At 42.5% G+C, this 19,218-nt stretch overlaps 1 protein-coding gene across 5 annotated transcripts in view; it reads left to right on the plus strand.

The window, feature by feature from the left end:
- Nucleotides 1–19,218, plus strand: part of TSPAN18 (tetraspanin 18) — a 131,444-nt gene that overhangs the window by 65,755 nt on the left and 46,471 nt on the right. For 4 of the 5 annotated variants that reach the window (XM_038139606.1, XM_038139602.1, XM_038139603.1 and 1 more), the window contains exon 2: nt 5,891–6,021. The exons of the other annotated variant lie outside the window; for it this stretch is intronic. The gene's annotated coding sequence lies outside the window, so the exon portion shown is untranslated. The remainder of the gene's footprint in view (nt 1–5,890; nt 6,022–19,218) is intronic. 5 annotated transcript variants of the gene reach the window in all.

Here is a 19,218-nt window from a genome sequence, read left to right on the forward strand (position 1 = left end):
TGCACACAGTAAGAAGCTTGGTTCTGTGGGACCAAGGGATATCAGTTCTTGTGATATGAACAGTTACAAAGGGGCAGGAAGATGTGCAAAGACATGTTTGGGAAAGATGGCCAGTAGTTCACTTTTTTTTCCCTTTCTCTTTTGCAGGGGAGGGGAAGTTCACTTTTTTCTTTTCCCTTTCTCTTTTGGGGGAGAGGGGACAAATTCCTTCACCTTAGTTGCCAGGGAAGTTAAAGTATTTCTGAAATGTAGCTTTGAATAGCTTGCCACAGTTCAGCATGGTGCTCAGTAGGCCACATGGCTTCTTTGTGGTAGGATCCCCTACTGCAGTGGTTATCATGAATATGATTGCCATTCTTGTCATTGTTCCCAGATCAGGTAGTTTTTCCATTTCAGGGTATGGGGAAAAAATCCGTATTATTTTGTTAGCATTAAATAATAATTGTGAGTGTTAACAGTTAAGCAGCCAGCAGCATTGGTAGGGAAACTCCTGGAGGACAGCACAGTTGCTGGTCACAGCCAGCATGGCTTCATGAGAGGAAAGTGGTGCTTGTCAAACCTCATTTCCTTCTACAGTATGGTAACAACCCAGCTGATCTGGGAAAGCCAGTAGATGTAATCTTTTTGGACTTCAGCAAAGCTTTCAGTACTCTCACAGTATCCTTCTGGACAAAACATCCAGCACACAACTGGATAAACACATCATGTGATGGGTGAGCAAGTGGCTCTCACAGGCAAGGTAGAAAGACTTACAGGGAATAGTGTGACATCAGCCTGGCATTTGGTCACTGGTGGGGTTCCACAGGGCTCCATCCCTGGCTCAGTTCTCCTCAGCATCTTCATTAACAACTTGAATGCAGGACTTGAAGGAATGCAAAGTAAGTCTACTGACAACATTAAATTGGGAGGAGGCGTTGACTCCTCGGACAGAGAGGCCCTGCAAAGAGACCCAAGAGATTAGAGAGATAGGCATTCTCCAACCATATGAAGTTTAACAAGGGCAAGTGCTGGATTCTGCACCTGGGACAGTGCAACCCTGATTGTGTGTATAGATTAGGAAATGAGAGGCTGTAGAGCAGTGCCTCAGGAAAGGGACGTGGGTTGACAGAAAGTGGATTATGAATCAGCAGTGCCCTGGCAGTCAGGAGGGACAAGCGTGTCCTGGGGGAATCAGACCCAGTGACATCAGCTGGGCAAAGGAAGGGATTGTCCTGCTCTGCTCTGCACTGGGGCAGCCTCAGCTTGAGTGCTGGGAGCAAATTTGGGAGCCACAATAAAAGAAAGACATTATTAGAAAGTGTCCAAAACCGTGAGGATGGTGAAGGGTCTGGAGGGGAAGCTGTATGAGGAGCAACTGAGGTCACTCGGCCTGTTCAGCCTGGAGAAGAGACTGACGGGAAACCTCATTCCTCACAAAGGGAAGTGGAGGAGCAGGTACTGATCTTTTTTCTCTTATGGCCAGGGGCAGGGCCCGAGGACACAGCATGAAGCTGAGTCAGGGGAGGTTTAGGTTGGATATTAGGAAAGGTTTCTTCACCAGAGGGTGTTTGGGCACTGGTACAGGCTCCTCAGGGAAGTGGTCACAGCACAAACCTGACAGAGTTCGTGAAGCATTTGGACAATAATCTCAGGCACACAATTTGACTCCTGAAATGTCCTGCATGCGGCCAGGACATCTCCATGGTCCTGATGGGTCCCTGCCAACTCAGCATATTTTATGATTCTATGAATTCAACAGGGTAGAGGTGGTGGATTTGACCAGTGTCTGATCATGTAATTTGATGTGCACCCAGATGTGTCCTGGCTGTTCCCCACAGCATGTTGAAGAACTCTCACACACACTTGACATATCTAAACTCAGGTTTCAGAGGTGAGTCATGTTAACCTGAGGCATTGGATGTTGTGACCTACATTCTCCCTGTGTGTAATTTCTGTGGGAAAAATTTATTGTGTAGATAGATATGTACCTTTAATTTTCAGACATTATGACAAGACTGTTTTCAGCAGGGCAAAATGCATTTTGCCCATAGTCTGGTCTGTAACTGGAGCTGCATCTGGTGCTCCTGGGAATGCCAAATCTCACATCTGATCTGAAATGCCAATGAGCCCATATGAAGCTGTTAATGTGTGTGTGAGATTTTTTGGTCCTCATTACCAACCTGATAGAAAGATAATTCCTCAGCTGTTGTTCCAACCTGTGGGATTTTATCCACTTAATTAATTTTCTTTCTTGTTTAAAAAAATCTCTTTTTATGCAACAAGGAGCTGCACTTCACTTGCTTTTCAGAGACCCTTCTCATGTCTCTGTCAAAGGCACAGAGGCCCCAGAAATTGGAGGGTGAGCCCTAGGGGCAACATACTTGTGGAGGCTGAGCTTGGAAACGCTGCCTTGTGTGCTAAGGGCAAGCTCCTGGTGGGGAGTTAAGTCTGCACAGTGGAGGGGATATCCTGGTTCATTCCTTGCTCCCCTCTTTTGCTACCACTCAACAATAAAATGGAAGCAAGTGACACGACCAAAGGATAACAGACCATTTGCTGAATGCCTGCTGAGATTTTAAAATGCCAGCCTACACCACCCTCCCCAACCTTTCAGCATGTCAGCAAGCTGTCTATGTAAATAAATACACATATCAAACAATAAGCAGACGCCTTTTTAACATGCACTGTTTCAGGCTGAGATACTCAGTTCTGGTGCAGCTCATCTCAACATCTGTCAAGCTAATGCCAACGCCACAGCTCCCTTTCACTTGTATTTCATGCACAAAGATTTGTGTTAAGTAACGAGGAATTAGCTTGCTTTACATTTGTTTTGGTGTTATTTCTGATGCATGAAATGTTAAACAGGAATGCTTTGTGTTCCTCCTGCTGTCTGTGTCAGTGTGTAGTGCAAACTCTCGTTGCTTATGCTTGATTAAGTGGCTTTATACAACCATGTATATGGTTGTACAAGTATACAAGGAAGAAAAAAATGTCATTTGCAAAATATACCACTGCTGGGGCCCCAAAGCATTGAAACATTGAGGTGGGGAGAAAGCTGTGACCAGGGTTGGATTTAAAAGAAAACTATTTTTTAGAAACTTAAATTCCAGTAGAGTCAGTTGTGCCCCTTAAATCAAACTCAGGAGCCACAGAGTCTAAAGCCTCAAGGGTGTGGGGCTCAGTGCAGTGCTGTGGGAGCAGCACCCGTGAGCTGCCAGTCTGGGTCAGGTCATGTCTAATCCAGGGTCTTGTCTCTGGTAGCAGCCAGGGCTGATTTGAGAGAATGTGAGACAGGGGCAACAACCGGGAGAAATTCCGCATTAAGCTTTTGTTTATTTTTGTTTTCAGATTAAAAATGTATTGAGCCCAGATGATCCATAGACCACTGGGCCTACTCCTCTATTGAAAATTCACCTGCAGGCTAGAGAAGTGTTTAATGCTCTAGTGCTTCTGTCCATCTCTGTCCCTCTGTGTCAACCTTGGAGAAGAAGCCTGCTTTTTATTTCTTTAATTCACATTTCTCACATGCTATTGCTTTTGCTCTGGTGAAATACTAAGGAATCACATTTAAAAAAAACCAAAAAACAGACAGATTCTTTATGCATGCAACAAGTGTTTAAGACAGCTCTCTGTCAGACTTTTTTGGAGTCTACTGAGAGAAAGGAGAGTATTCCTGCTGCCTGAGACACTTTCAATTGGATAAACAAAGCAGAGGGGAGAGGAGAGGCATGATCCTCCACTGGAGAGGAGGATTTCTATGATCTGATATATCTTATGTTTCTTAATGTTCCTTGAATAGAGATTATTGAAATCTCTCATCTGAGCAAGCACACACAGAAGACAAAGTACATTATTAGTGACCCTAAATATATTAGAGCTCTCTGCTTCTGATCACAGTGGTGCATCAGCTGGAATAGTAATTGGGAATGAATAGGACTTCCCTACATGGACAAGACTGTTCTTCCATAATGGAAAGGGAAAATTGCTACTAAAGATGCCATTGAATCAAAATTTTGATGACTCTCAGTATGCCTGCCTGTGCCACTTTCCATGTTGTGGTTTCAGATCACTTTACAAACTTGAATAAACTTTTCCCCTCACTGTCTTCAAAGGCTGGGAATTAATATCCAATACCTTATGTCTGAGAGGACTAGGACTGTGTGCAGTAGGATATGTTTTTGTTAGGCAGCAGGCACTTTGTCCTGTGCAGTAGTGTATGGATGTGCATTCTCTGCATACAAGTACTTGCACCTCTCAAATATTTGCCCTTCCCCTTCAAAGAAACCAGGACTGGCTGGTATGTGTGTATTTGAAATGCCAGGTTGTATGGAGCAGAGAAGAGTCTTGTAAACAAACACCCATGGGAGGATGAACCACAGCTGCAAGTGCTGAAAGAGTCCACTGGAGACACAGGCGTGGAGAACATCTGCCCAAGTACCATTTGCTCTGCTCACTAGACTATGCTGCCCCTCTATTGTATGTGAGATGAATGTCCAGAGTGCAGAGCACCAATGCCCCTGTGTTCCCACTAAAGCCTCTCTCTCATCCTGGGCAAGTGTGAAATAACACCTCTGTGCTGGTGAGCAGGGAGCTGCTGACAGAGGACTGATACCCTGTGCGTGGGAGGAATTTCCTTTCATGTGGTCTGGTGTGACATTAGCACTTTCCAGCTGGCTTGTAGGTGGCTTTGTAATCCCTGGATTGACAAATGGAAGTTCAGCTCAGCATGGCTGTCATCTTCAGACAGCATGACAGAGACGGGGAGCTTGACATGTCCTGCTGTAGCCCTGTCTCAGTGAGGAGTTGCTGTGACAAGACCCTCTCTCCCAGCTTTTCATCTTGATCCCGAAGGAGATGCTAAGTGCTGTGTGATGCAGAGGGGTCAGAGATGCTACCTGCTGTTTCACATGGACCATTGGTGTTGGCGCTGAGATCTGAAGTGGCTGGGCAGGGCAGAGGATTTGGGCTTCAAAAGAAAGCAAAGCAACAAGGTAGACTAGAGAGGAGAGAATTAATATCATGAAATGGGTTTACATGGCGCCACCTTCATATCTGAACTGGAGCTGTCAGGGAGAATGAGATCCAGACTCGCTGCTCTTCTCCAGAGAGGAGCTGTTGTGGAACGATTGCTCAGTTAAAGTGACAGCCCCACCTCTGTGGTCCATGTCTGGCTGATTTCTGCAAGTAGAAAACAGATGCAATCTGGCATGATCCCTTCTCCTCTCCCACTGGCCTTTTGTGCCATTCTGCAGGCTCTGATTTACCTTCTTTTGCTTGCCTTATTGCTTTCACCCCTTGAGCATCTGTTGGTGTCTTCCTCCCACCATTACCTGCCTCTTTACTCCATCACCTTCTTTTTGATCCTCAATCATTTGTGGCTCCCTTCATTCAGAATAAGTGGTACTTTAACATCTGTCCAGTAGGTGAACAGATGTGTGCGTGTTTGTTGCCTACAAAGAGAAAGGGTGTGTGTGTGTGTTAAACACTTAACTACCCATGTTTCTTCACACACCATTCCATCCTCTGTTCTGGAACTTGCCTTTTGGGGACTTGAGCACCTCTTCCTGGGCAGGACTCTCCTCTGTTGTGCAGAGAAGCAAGAGGGGAAGATGCAGAGCAAGTGTATTACTTCCTCCTTATTCTGCTAGAAATAGTCCTGTCCTCCTATTGCCTTCCAGTCAAAACCCTTTTCTGGTCAGCCTAATGAACTGGAAAGTAAGGAAGAAGATTTTGCCTTTAGTCCTGACCTTGACAGGGTCTTCAGGGTCACTGGGAGGTGCTTCTCCTCATTTCCTTGAGGTATACAAGAAAGAGTTGGTCTTTACCGAAGCAGGAGGAGCTAAAACAAGGTGACAGTCTTCTTCTCAGGTCCAGTATGTGTCTTATGTATTTTCCTTGCTGTTTCTGACAGGTTGACCAGCCTTGATCACAGTGTTAGAGACCTGAAGCAAGGATCCTGACAGATGCAGATTCAGTACAGCCTGACTTCTTGAGGAGAACAAATATTTCCCTGAAAGTCTGTCCCCTCAAAGCAGCACACAGGTAAGGCAGATAGTGCTTCTGATGCTTAGGCTCACTTGCACTGGATTGAGCAAATTACTTTTTCCATTCATTTGGCTCAAGAAGGGCTTTGTCACCACTGCCTGCCACATCTGCAGAGATGAAACCTTACAATGTATTTACAGCATGGGGAACATTTCTCAGCAAAAATGTACTTTCAGAGGATCAAGACTGCCCATATGGTTGAGATAAATATAGGTTAAAAGCATGGGAGGAATATGCTGAAAAAAGAAAATTGTTACATATAGGGTATTAATAAAGTAATACTTAGATTTTGTGTTCTAAAATAATTTTGTATTGAAAATACCTTAATTTAAACAGAAAACTTTTTTAAAAAAAGGAATAAAGGAATGTGTGTTGTGGAGAAGGGGTTTAGTAAGAAATTAATTTAATAATGTTTTCAACTCAGAAAGATATATCAGGTCATCTGTAAGTGGAAAAAAACAAACACAAAAGCCTTGCAGTTCTAATTGCTATGACTCATGGAAACCAGATCTAGAAAAAATGAGGCCCTTTAGTCCAAACTCTTAATCCCCTACTAGTATGTAACATAGTTCCCAGCAGCGTATACCAGTCCTGATTTAAATGATGGGATTTTCCCTTGTCCCCTTGGGATACTATTGCACAGACTAATAGAATTAATCTGCTTACTTCTCTTTCAACCCCTGACCGCTGCAGATGCAATTAGTAGTAGGTGATGGGAGGATTCTGTTTCCAAGGCTGCATTATGAAGGCTTAGGGCTGTATTGTGTTAAACCAGACATCAGTTGCAAGCGTGTTTGCATGAGTGTGGCTTATCTGTCAGTACTCATTACAGCCCCATAAACGTCTCTGAACTACATTTCTCAGACTTAGGAGCTTTTCTACAATCGTAATTCAGGATCTGATAAGGTACAGACTAATGTATTTGAATGCCTGTGAGAAAGATAACATGCTTGGGAGCTAAAGTGAAATGCAAAGTCATATGCTGCCAGTGCTAGAGACTTGCAGAGGCAATTTACTTCTGTGCTTCTAGAGCATTCTCTGGTCTCTTTGGCTTTTCTCCCAGACAATTTGGTAGGATGAAGTACCTTTTTGCTGTGTGTGATGCTGCTGGAGGTACCACTGCACCTTTCCATCTGTGAATTTCAGGCTTATCTCATTCGAATGGTGTGGGCTTCTTCTAATGTTTACTGAAAGTTTCCAGTTAAATAATCAGATAAAGTCAAATAAATTTGAGCTGGAAAACCATAGTTGGTTGTATTTAGTTAATACAAAGTAGAGCATCTTTCTGTGGCATTTCACTTGGGTTTTCTTCCTCATATTTGGAAAAGTTTTATTAGGAAGAAGTTAGTTTCTAAAGCAGAGGAATGGTGCAATGCAGATGACTGGGTTACACCTGGAGAGTACAGCAACAGCTGAGCTGTACAAATTCCTTGTACAGTGGATTCATCCACTTCCAAAGTGAATTAAAAAAAAATCCTAATAGAAAAAGCAACTGCAATATAATTGCCATTGGATGTTTGAATGAGGCTTCAATGTGAAATGGAGCCTGGGGGTCCTGAAAAACTGGGCATGTGCCAGCCTTACACATGGGCTCTGTCCTCTGGCACTAAAGGAGGAGGTTACAGTCCCGTTCCTCCTCTCTCTCAATAAATCCTGGCTCTAACATGCCATAGCTTTTCTAGAGTATTTCTTCAAACAGAAAGCCTAAATATAATCTTAGCCACTTAGCCTCTAGTCCAATCTTTCATTATCAAGATAAGTTAATTAAGCTTATTAAAATCTGACTAAGTTGCCTGTGTTTGTCAGACACAAAATTCTTAAACACTGAAGATTGCAAAGCTTTGATATGCTCAACGAGTCCTGAGCTAATTTTCCCATTGTTTTTAATTACTTGAAACTCTTTTCCAGTTTGGTGCTTGGCTGCTTCATGTGGTTTCGTAATGTACTTTAAAGCATGGGGAGCTGGCGACTAAAGCTGGGGGTAATGATCCGTAGCACTCTGGATCATCTGCAGCTTATGTTCCCTGTCCCTGCTTTGCCAGTCAAGCTTTATTCCAGTGAAAGTGTCAGTAAGCCCAAGGCAGATAGGCACTGTTCCTCCTCTCCCCTTTGCTTTTTCTTTACCCTGAAAGTTTATCTTGCTGCTCGCTTTTTAAAAGCTTTGCATTAGCTGGGGGGGCGTGAAGTAAAAGGCATGCTTTAAATACAGATGCTGGTGATAGTCCTTTCAAAAGCTGCATTTCTCACGCTGGGAGCTATTGACCCCTTTCAGTGCAGTCACAAAGAAATTCAAGAGGAAATGGAGGGTGAGGGCCAGCAGGGAATACACAGACACACGTGTATATATATATATATATATATATATATATATATATATATATATATATATATATATATATATATATATAAAAATAATTCTTCCCCCCCCCCCCAAATCTTCTTCTTTTCTTCTTACTCCACCCCCTGTCCACCTCCTGCCAAGCTGGCTATTGTTTGTGCCTCCACATGGGATACCAGTGGCCATATAAGGAAAATGGCATAATGTTACATTCTTTCTAAAAATCCATTTCTTACAGTTACTTTTTCTTCCCCCCTTGCTGAAAGTTGTTCTGTTTTGATGCAAGCTCTAGGCAAAAGGAACGTGGTCGCCCATGGTACACATGGTATAGCATCTTGGGCTGTGCGAAAGACTTACTTTGTCTCTGTTAGTTCAGGTGATGAGGCAAAGCAGCAAAATGGCAAATGATGAGGTCCAGCTACTATGACAGAAGAAGATGTTGCATTTTCCTGCATCTTGAACTCAGTAATAATGAGTAATAATGATGTTTGTTTTCTCACCTTTTTTTTTCTTGCTTAAGAGGATGCTCAGGCCATGGGACAGAGGCAGAGAGCACCCTTCTGTGTCCCTTTTCATTCACAATCTCCCTTCATACTCATATATGTTTGCAGCTGAAGTGCTGAGTGAGTGGCATGCACCAGTTTGGGCCAGCAGCTTCCTCTCTTGGATGGCCAAGCCCACTGCTGGGGATGAGCACAGCCAGACTATCCCAGCAGGCAGATGGAATGCTTGAGCCAGCAGAAGCCAGGCTGTGAGCAGCAGTATTTCAGGGGCTGGAGTTTTGCAGATAGCAGGGGTCAGTCTAAACATGCACCAGCTTAGGAAAAAGACTCCTGAAGTTTGGGATTTTTTTCTAGTGCAACTGTCACTTGTTGATGAACAGAAAGTGCCTGCTTTTTTGAAAAAGTCTGAACTTCAAACACATCCACTTAGCAACTTCTACAAAGGAACAGCTGGAGCAACATGATCACAAAAAAGGCCAAAACCCCTGACTCCAGAAAGCAGAGGCAGAGCCTGGAGTGGGATAAGCATAGGTTTGGCATCTGGGAAAAAGATAACTCTCAGAGAAGAATGAGTGTGTGCTTGTGCATGTGCGCATAAGACATGGGCACTCTTTTGTATCCTCTTGCAGCCTCTTGAATTGGCATGCAGTTTTTAGTTGTGCTTTCTCTGGTTGCTATCACTTCTGGTTCCTTATGATGCTCTGCTGATTGTCCCCATAAAAATCTGTTCAACAACTGATAATGTTGCAAACTCGTTAAAAATTAAAGTAGAAAAAACCCATCTCCTTCTTAGAAAGAAGAAGCAACAAATTTTGAGGTCCATTTACCACAATTATGTCACAATACTCAATATGTGTTTTGCTGAGGTGTGATTACAGAAGTGGAAAAAGGGAAAGTACTTTCTATAAATACATTTTTGGGCAGAATATTAATAGTTCAATATTATTATGATTATTATCTGTGTGTGCAGTGACAATGTACACTTTTTTCCCTTATTAAAATGTTGAACAGTTTGACAACTTTTAAAGAAACTGCAATTTTGCAAGAATAGAGTAAGGACTTTTTAAAGGTTCAGAGTTTTTTATATAAGCCTGTAAACAGAGGCTGCATTGACCAAAAGAATCAAATATAGTACTGAGAAAGTTCTAATTATCTTTAATTTTTCTTTTGACTGTGAATTAAGTTGTTTGGAGAAGCTGTGCTAGTCTCCAAGATCTACAAAATTAGTCTCCAAGAGAATCTTCCTCTATCCTAAATTGTATTTATACTACAGATAAAACAGAGGAAGCCTTCAGGGCTTTACTTTACTCTGGGCTTGGTATAGCAGGGGAATGAGCTCACAGAGCTCTTTCTTCACGAAAGGCAATTTGGTGCCTCCTAAATGCTGTCCACTGTGGTATCAAGAGGAGCTATCACAGCGAGTGGTGTGGAACGATGCGATGCCCCATGTGCTCGGTTCTCAAATTACCAGTGAAGCGGCAAATGGCTTCTGACATGTACATGGCTGGCATGGGACATCTGAGTTAGCTCTGCACAGATAAATGGGATGCTCCTGGCCCAGCAGCCGTTGTTCCAAGCTCCCTGCAAACTCCCAGGCCACGTGTTTTGGTGGCAGCCTGCTCGCATTGTGACTGTCCCCGGAGCTGCAGTGGCTGACGTTTGCTGTGTGCGCTAACCAGGCAGAGGGGAGCGTCGAGGGTGAGTGCCAGGTCAGCCATGCATCCCGAGCACCTTCTCTGAGGAGCAGAGCTCGTGATCTCAGCTGGGACAGTGGGAGGTTTCAGCTCTTCTGCTGCACGAGGTGCTCATCAGGTTGTAAGTGGCTGCTGACAATGTGGCAAGGGTTTGCCACTTTTGTCTCTAATGGCTCTAAAGGACTCGAATGCTGATTCTGCCAGCAGTGGGTTGACCTTTTGGAAGGCATTGTCCCAGAGACTTGGAGCTAATCCTTCTGATGCTAACTGTGGTGCATGTGGGGACTGGTTTGGGCTGTGCCTGTTTCCCTATGAAGTTGGGAGCTTGTGTGACATGGAAACGACCATGATGGAGGAGGAAAAAATTGTCATTAGAAATATATCTCTAACAGCTCCTGTCGCTTACATCTAACGCTACAGAGGAATTTAAACCTTTTTTTGACTAACTCTATCATGGGTAAAGTGCTTTGTCAAGGGAAAATGAGGTTCACCCATGTGACAGGAAAGGAAAGCAGAGCTGCCTTTCATTGTTGTGCCAATCCTGGGTAGATTTGGTGTCCCTGAGAATGGCAGAGAAGGCTTTGCATTGCTTATTTTGAGACCTACAAAAGTACAGTCGCTTTTGATTTCTGCGTTTTGAAAATTATTGAGTAAAGCTAGGGACTTAGTTTAAAAGCTGCTATTCTCTCACTGTAGAGATTTCTCAGGAAACATACATAAGAGGGGTATATGTGCATGTATTTGAAGCTTTTATTCTTGGGCTTATGAGTAAGAACTGGGATCAGTGAAAGGTGATAACTACTAAAATCAGTAATAAGGACAGTATTACACTCTAAGATAGTGAAGTGGGTTTGGGGAATTTTGCATTCAATTATTAGCTCTGTGCCTAGACTGCATACTGACAGTGGGAAGTAGCTTGATTCCTCTCTGCCTTCCTTCTTCATCTATGTAAAGATGGTAGAACAGCTGATAAGATTTTTCCTGCAGGAAATGTATTTTATTTTGTGTAAAAACCAGCTTTGTGGAACTTCGCATTCCTCTTCATAGAAATCTGATGATGAAAAGGTTTTAATCCTGGAGGGTTTATCTTCATATTTTTCCCCGTTGTTCCTCAGGAATGGGAATGGGAAGAAAAACTAAAGAACTAATCGAGAAATTCCCTTTCCTCCCTTGTAAAACTGCATATCAAAAAAATTTCTATTCAGCTTACATTAAAAAGAAAATAAATTGAAAACTAGTTGATTTTTAAACTTGCAGAGCATGAAAAAAGGTTATTATTACTATCAAGCGCCCTGACCTGCTTTAAAGCTGAAGTTTCTTTCTTGCTTGCATTGATGCATCTATTTAGTCCAAAATCTTGAGAGCTCTTTTGAGAGAGGAGCCTACACATAGGTCAGCTGCTGGCCAGGCTTATGCACAGTAAAGATAATGATAATCTAATGTCTGGTTTGTCCTTTGTAAGATGACTCATGCTCCGGTTACCTTCTAATGGATGGGAGTTGCATCCTTGGCAGACATTACATTTGTTGACAGCTGTTGGCAGATAAGAAAGTAGGAGCAGCCTTGGACATGCTTGTGCTGGACATTCAGGGCTGTGCTCCTCAGAAGCAAGGGTCAGCAGAGCTGAAGTGGAGAGGACATGCAGGCATGTTGTGGCTGGATGAGATGGAGGGGGTTATAAAAGCCATGCTCCCTCTGTATTTTAGGTTCCAGCGCCCAGCACATAGAGGTCTTGAGCTGAACATGTCTGCAGCTGTTCCTGTCCCAAAAACGTGGAGTACAGCACATGTTTGAGCGGACCAACACCTCCAGCACCATGTGCAAATATAAATATATTTCAAAGAAGTATGTTTAAGCAAAAAAAAGTTCCTTTTTTAATCATCTGTGAAAGATTTGTTTTCAAATGCTGAATCACTAATGAAGTGCTAATTTTCAGATGGACTTGTAGCACTGTCTTGGCAATTTTAAGTATCTAGAAGCATTAACAGGCTTAGTCCCTCCCTGCAGCATGACAGGAGCCGGCCCCTGAGCCCAGGAGGGTAGGAGGAAGCCTTTCCTGTGAACTGGCCTTGAGTAATTGCCACCTTGAACTGTTTCTGGCACTTTTCCCTGGTGATTGTTAATGACAGGATATTAGAGTTTGTGGCTATCCAGCCCACTGTTTTCCCCATGCTCAGCAGCAGGGTTATCAGGCTTGGGCATTCTTGCTGCTGTCTGGGTAGCCCTTGCTGGTGCTAGAGGGAGAAAGATGCACACCCAGTGCAGTACAGAGGACATGTTTGGCTAGGCAGATTTTGTCACTGACTCCTCAAACTGACCTGGACCATTTATAACATTTCTGGCTGCAAAGTATATCCAAGAGTACATTCCAAGAAAGCTAAAAATAATATCCTCAACCTTAACTTATTTCTCCCACAAGGATTCAGTTAACAAGAAGGAAAGAGCTTGTTCTTTTTTCCCCCCATGCTAAAGCACTCAGCTCTCAGAATGGAGCTATAAGTTTATCACAATTATTGGCCTGTGAGTTGGATTCATGTATGGATCACGTTACTGGAAAGTGTAAGTATTTGCCAGGACTGCCTTTGCTTTTCCATTTTCCTTTCCATCTCCCAGTTCTGTATGTTATCTGGTAGCAGCACTGAAGGCCTAAGTCTCTCTGAACTGATTGGAACCAGGAGTTGGCATTCTGCTATTCTGGGTCCTTCTGCCAAAAGCTAGTGTTCAAAGTAAAGACTGTAAGTACAGACTACTCACATGAGCACAATTTATGGTTGTTTAAAATACCTGAAGATCAGTACAGCAAAGCTCTATTCTCCTGGAGACTTAGTGTGACCACATGTTGGAAAAAGTTGTGTATATTCCACAAGTCACCTCAAGAAACACAGATAAGTGGTGGTGACTTCTAAAAAGCAGTGATGAAATATTTTCTGGTTTGGTGTTTTGTTTTTTTTTTCAAGATGTAGTTGGAAAGAGCTCATTTGGAAAAGTCCAAATTAGCTAAATGTAAATCCAGATGTTTAGGACTAGGAATATAAATCCCCAGGAGTGCTCAGTAGTTCTGAATGTTAGGTGTACAAAGCTAATCCCAAAGTGCTGCCTGAGCTCCTTGGGATCCTGGTCTTTTGCTCTGTGTTTGGTTTTGTTTTTTTTTTTTGTTGATCAGTAGTAATGACAATTGATGAAAAGTCTAGTGTTCTGATGGTTCTTTTCCTGTGAACAGAAAATCAGCCAGGCATATCAAGGATGTGAATCACATCTCTGTAGCAGACAATTTTTGTGAAAGACAAAAATTGCACAAACTTTTATATCCAAGAATCTTCACAGAGACTATATATCTTCATAAAATCAAGTTAAAATTAAGTTAATAGATTCAATCAATAGTAGGGCTACATATATATATTTGTAAACATTAAAATATTTACCTCCAGATTTTTAATGCAATCTATTTTTTTGTTTAGAAATGCTGAAGCTGATTTATTAATATTGAAAAATGAAACCTATATTTTCCTATTAAAATTAGGTCCAAACATTTTATAAAAAGAGGCTTTGTGCTGTTTTGTGTGGGGTAGTTGGTGGTGGTTTTTAAGTTAGAAAATGTAAAAAAATAAAATTTCGTCTTAGATTCAACAAAACATTAGGGAATTAATGTGAAGGAATACCTCTGTAATTTTTTTGTTTTAGAAGAAATCTTTACCAGTTCAAACTGATGCAATTCTTCCCATCTGGTTTGGTCTTTTTATTCTTTTCTTTTTTGTCATCCAAACAACAGAATCTTTTGATATTATTGCTATGTTCTTTCTGGGTACACTGATGCAGAGTAATTTTCGTTTGGTTGTTTTGGTTTTTTTTTAAATATAAAATTTCTTTTTGTGCCCCATTTCTGAAAGAGTTTGGGGCTTGTCTGGCAGGAAAATGATGATTAGGGCATTAGTCTTCCTTCTGCTGATGAGTTGCTTTTGCCACTCTTAGTGGCAGGGAAACTGCCCTAGGTTTTCCTGTTCCTAAATTCTCATCCACCTCTGAATTACTGAATACTCTCAGCTGCAAGTCAAGGAATAAGGCACGAATGCTCATTGTTATCATTTAATGTTTTGTTTGCTAATTCTCTTTTATTGCGTCCCAGTGACTTGCAGCTGAGGATTAAAATAACTGCCTTCAGCAGCAGCAGTAAGCTCTGTTTGAAACCTCCAAAGGGCATTGTTTACCTTCCCTGTATCCCTTGCACTGTGCCTGCCTGGGATGGGCAGCACTCTCCTCCCCATTCCAAGTGGTTCTGTTATTGAGGAATGTTGGACAGATACCATTATACACATAGTAGAGGTGCCCCCAGATGTGGGGTTTGAGCTTGATTTAAAGGGGAGGAGGATGGAAGGGAAGGGAATGTTTGCTTTTTTTTCAGGAGAGACCCTGGAAGTAGTGCTTTGCAGAACTGTTTTAAATGCACTCCTCAGGCAGGGAGGTCTGTGGGTGCAGGCGAGCTGTTCAAATGTTTCCATGCAGTGCTCAGGGCTTCCATCCCAGGCACGTATTTCATTATTGCTTCAGGGAAAGGCATTCTGGGAGTCATCAATCAGCATCACTCTGGGCTTCTTCTCAATCAGAGCTCCTCTGATGTGTCTTTCAGTGCTGCTCATTTTGTTTTTAATTTCTGAATGAGGGATCGATTTGCACAAAACAGCACCAGGCAGAAGAGTTGGTTTTGCAGTGGGTGAAAGCATCTGGCCTATTTTCTCCAAAGCACTTAAATAGGTATTTGAACTTGTAGGTCCTGAAGAAGACAGTGGTGGCAGTGCTTTGCTGAAGTGTGCTCTGAAGATCTCAGTGGTTTCCTAACAAAAGATTAAGTTGTCCCCTTGGATCTTTGCTGTCACCTCTGATCTGGAGCACATCTTGCCTCAGAAAGGACTCCTGTGCTTCAGCTTTACCATGGTGCCATATCAAGGTCCTGCCCCTTTATTTATCCTTCTGTCCTTCCACTTACCATACCTCCAGATTCTTTGCTGCAACTCGTCTTGCTTTTGCTGAGGCAGTGTTGCAAAATAGAGATATTGGGAAGGGAATAGCTGTAAAAAAGATTTATGTGATTCAAGATAGTCTTTATGTGCATAAGAATTTGTGGGAAAAGCTTCTCTGATTTAAAAGATAGAAAGCTTTGCCCTTCCTCTGTAAGTGGGTGAACTCAGATTGAAATCCAGGACACCTACCTGGTACGCAGGTCCCACCTCACCCTTCTGACGTAAGCAAATTGCTGTAAAATTGGTGTAGCTGGCTGGGAAGCCACACCCTGTGCTGCAAAGGATGGGAATTGCATGCCCTGAGTTAATCTCCTCGAGGACATCTGTACAAAGTGCACTTAGGCCATTATTTTCTGATGTTCCATGCCATTGCTCACAAAGGAGAAAAGAAGGACTGTACTTATTTTTTCCCAAAGTTCAACTGGAGTTGAAGGGAGGTAGTTCTTTACCTCACTTAATAAGTAACTTTATCCTGTGCTGTCTCCTACAATAACAGCTGTCAGTGCTAGAAGGAAAATAAGCTATTTGCCAAGACAGTGAGGCTGTAAAAGCTGGTAAGGGAGAAGGAAAGCTATGGGCAAGGAGCTGAGATTGTAGCAGGAGTCATGAAAATTCCCAAGCTCTGAAGAGTGATCCTGATTTTATCTTTTCATACAGCTCTGGGGGTAGTGTTTGTTTAATGTTTCTAGTCACAGTGAATGAAAGTAAAAGCCCTGACTGGATAGTGTATTAGTACTGTGATGATGAGGAGGGTTAGGCTACCTGTTGTGTTTGCTGTGCAGAGTTGTGCCACAAATTATGTTTATGGCTAACAACCTCAAATGCTGACACAGCATCAGGTAAGGTAGGAAAGGGTCATTGTGACCCCTTTTTCATCCTAGACACAAGGTTTCTTTGAATTAAGCCTGGTTTGGAGCAGAGCATCTTTGTGCAGCAATTTGTCATACCTTTTTTTATTACCGTTCTTCCCTGTATATTTTGCAATTACATAATGTCCATATGGTAGGTTGAAGAATTGTTTGAAAGGCAGCTGAACACTAGAGAATCTCTCTGAGCATATTTTCAGTTCTTTGTCAAATAACTTCATCCTCTGCAGTTCATGTTTTGAATATCAGGGGCCTGTAAATTATCTGAGAATTGAAGATGCTTGGGGACCAGGTTTATCTATAACTTTCTTAGCTCATGGTGTTCTTTGGTCTGTCCTCAAATATAAAATCTCCATCGGACTGTCCCAGTCTCTGTCAACATCAGCTGAAGCTGGAAACTGAGTAGAACAGTGCATCATGAGTCAACCTGCCCAAGGCACTGTGTATGAAATCTGAATGCCGCTGGGGTCGGTGTGCATACTCCCACATATCGCTCTGGCCCAGAAGTTTATCCCTTTACTGATGAAAAACGTCTTGTTGATGAATCATCTGTTCTCAACTGATCTTTTCCTCCCACAAACCATCTCTGAAGCCTGGTAATGTGGGTGCATGTCCATTAATCATGACACTGGTAAGGTCAAAACATGGCTCCAGGAATTGAGACTGCTGCCTATAGGTGGTTAGTAAATCTGGAAAATTCCTGCAGTAGGAAGAGGTGTACCTAGGTGAGGACATACAGAGTGCTGAGAAAGAAAAGAGAAAGTCACAGTAAGTTTTATATCTTCCCAGTGAGCAGTGCTTGGAAAGCAGGCAGCCCCAGGGAGACCTTGGAACATGCTTTCATTGACAGAAAGTAGTTTGGCAGCTTGTTTTACTCTTTGTCTTTATTCTTTAAAACTGGAAAAGCTCCTTCTAGCCCGCCCTCCCTGAAGTCTGGGGAGGTACCTGTCCCAGCTTCTCCTGTAGTGCATTGCAGAGGTTTGCAGAGCCTCAGGGTTGCCTGTTGCCTGGATACAGGGCGGTCCTGCGTCTCAGCCCCCCAGCCAGCCCTGCAAAAACAGAGGTCATGGGGGGAGAGGTGGGCAAAGTAATCCCTGTGCACTTGGAAGCAGAAGCACAAAGTCCACCTGATGCAGTCCTCAGAGAGTAAGCTCAGAGCTTCCCTTTACTTTGCTACTCTTATTATTATTTATCATTATTATTGATAGGAGAAAAGTGCAACCCAGCTGCTCGGCGCAGAGATCTGAGGGCTCCCGCAGGGTGAAGCTCTTGGTGCCACTTAGCAAACCAGCCACTGTGCAGTCTCTGGCGTGTGCACTTTATTTCACATGCTTGTTCTGAGCCTCCTGCTGTTGCTCACACTACAACTGCTGACAAGTAGCCTTCCTGGCAACATGGAATCACAGCCTGTGACTTGAGACCCTGTGAGTACAATACGAAGAAGGCACTGACTGCTGAATATTTAAAAATAAATTATTTCATCATAAACATGAAAATGCTCTTTGCAGTCCATACACATCACTGCTTGGTGACAGTGACTGGCCAAGTCATGCATTATTCTTGTGTTCAGGGGGGCCTATGCTGACTGTAGGGCAAAAACCTTATCCTGTCTCCTTTGCTGAGCACATGAAAGCTTGTTGTTAGGAGGATGCCCTGTTGTATGGCACATGTGTAAATGTCTATAAACGTCACCGACTGAGAGTAGTCAAAAATCATTTTTAAGGACAGCTAGTTTAAATTTGGGCTATTTCATTTTTCAATGGGTTTTGCTGTATACATCTGTAGAATATTGTGCTATTTCAAACAGCACTTAGGAACTGTGTCAGTAGTGGTAATTAACCTTTAGACTGAGAGAGCATGAAAGATGTCAAATAATGGATCAGGGTCCTCTTGCTCAAAGTACAGTCAATTTTCATGACAGGAATACTACCTGATCTACGAATATGCATGTTCAGCTTTAATATATGAAAACAAATTAGTGTAATGAAGTGTGTGTGGCAGGGAGATGAACCCCTGAGCAAAGTCACATGAAAGATTGGCTCGTCTTCATTGCTGAAGGAGGATAGCACCAAACTTTGAAGTAATATTAGAAACAAAACTGACAGAAGTCTGAAAACCTGAAGGGTTTCAAGACAAACAGTAGAAGGTCAGGAAATGTGGAGCAGTTTTTCCTAGGTCTTTAGAAAATCTTATTTATGAAGGTATTTGCATCTCTGCAAAACGAGTGCAAATGATTGACGACCCAAGCACATTGTCCTGATGTTGCAGTCCACACTTTGTGTTTCTATTTACACATGTATGAAGGGTGTCAGAGGATGAGAGATGGGGCTCACTGAGCTTCCTTGTGAGGCATCTCAGTGAGGCAACTGTTGAAAAGCTGGGCTGAAGGTGAATGCACTTTGTCTTGGCTCTGTGGGTGTGTGTATAAATATATATATATACATACATATATATGTATGAAAATATGCACACAAAGCCACTGATTGTCAGTAAATAGCTATTCACAGAAGGCTCGTATCTATTGCAAGTAGAAATGAGAAACCCTTTTCTCTCTACTGAAGGTGAAGTTAGACATTAAATTGCTCTACTTTGGTACAGGGGTTTTGTCATATGAATTGTTTATTGCTGTCTTCCTCTTGTCTTCATAAATAAATTTCTTATGTGTTTTACCAGATTATTTACTTAGGTAAACCAAGTATATGCTAACCAGGGGTATCAATAAAATTCCATCTCCTAATCAAATTTTACTATTAATATCCCAACAACCTGTTGGATTAG

The sequence above is a fragment of the Motacilla alba genome, chromosome 5 (genome assembly GCF_015832195.1).
Source record: "Motacilla alba alba isolate MOTALB_02 chromosome 5, Motacilla_alba_V1.0_pri, whole genome shotgun sequence".
NCBI classification, from domain to species: Eukaryota; Metazoa; Chordata; class Aves; order Passeriformes; family Motacillidae; genus Motacilla; species Motacilla alba.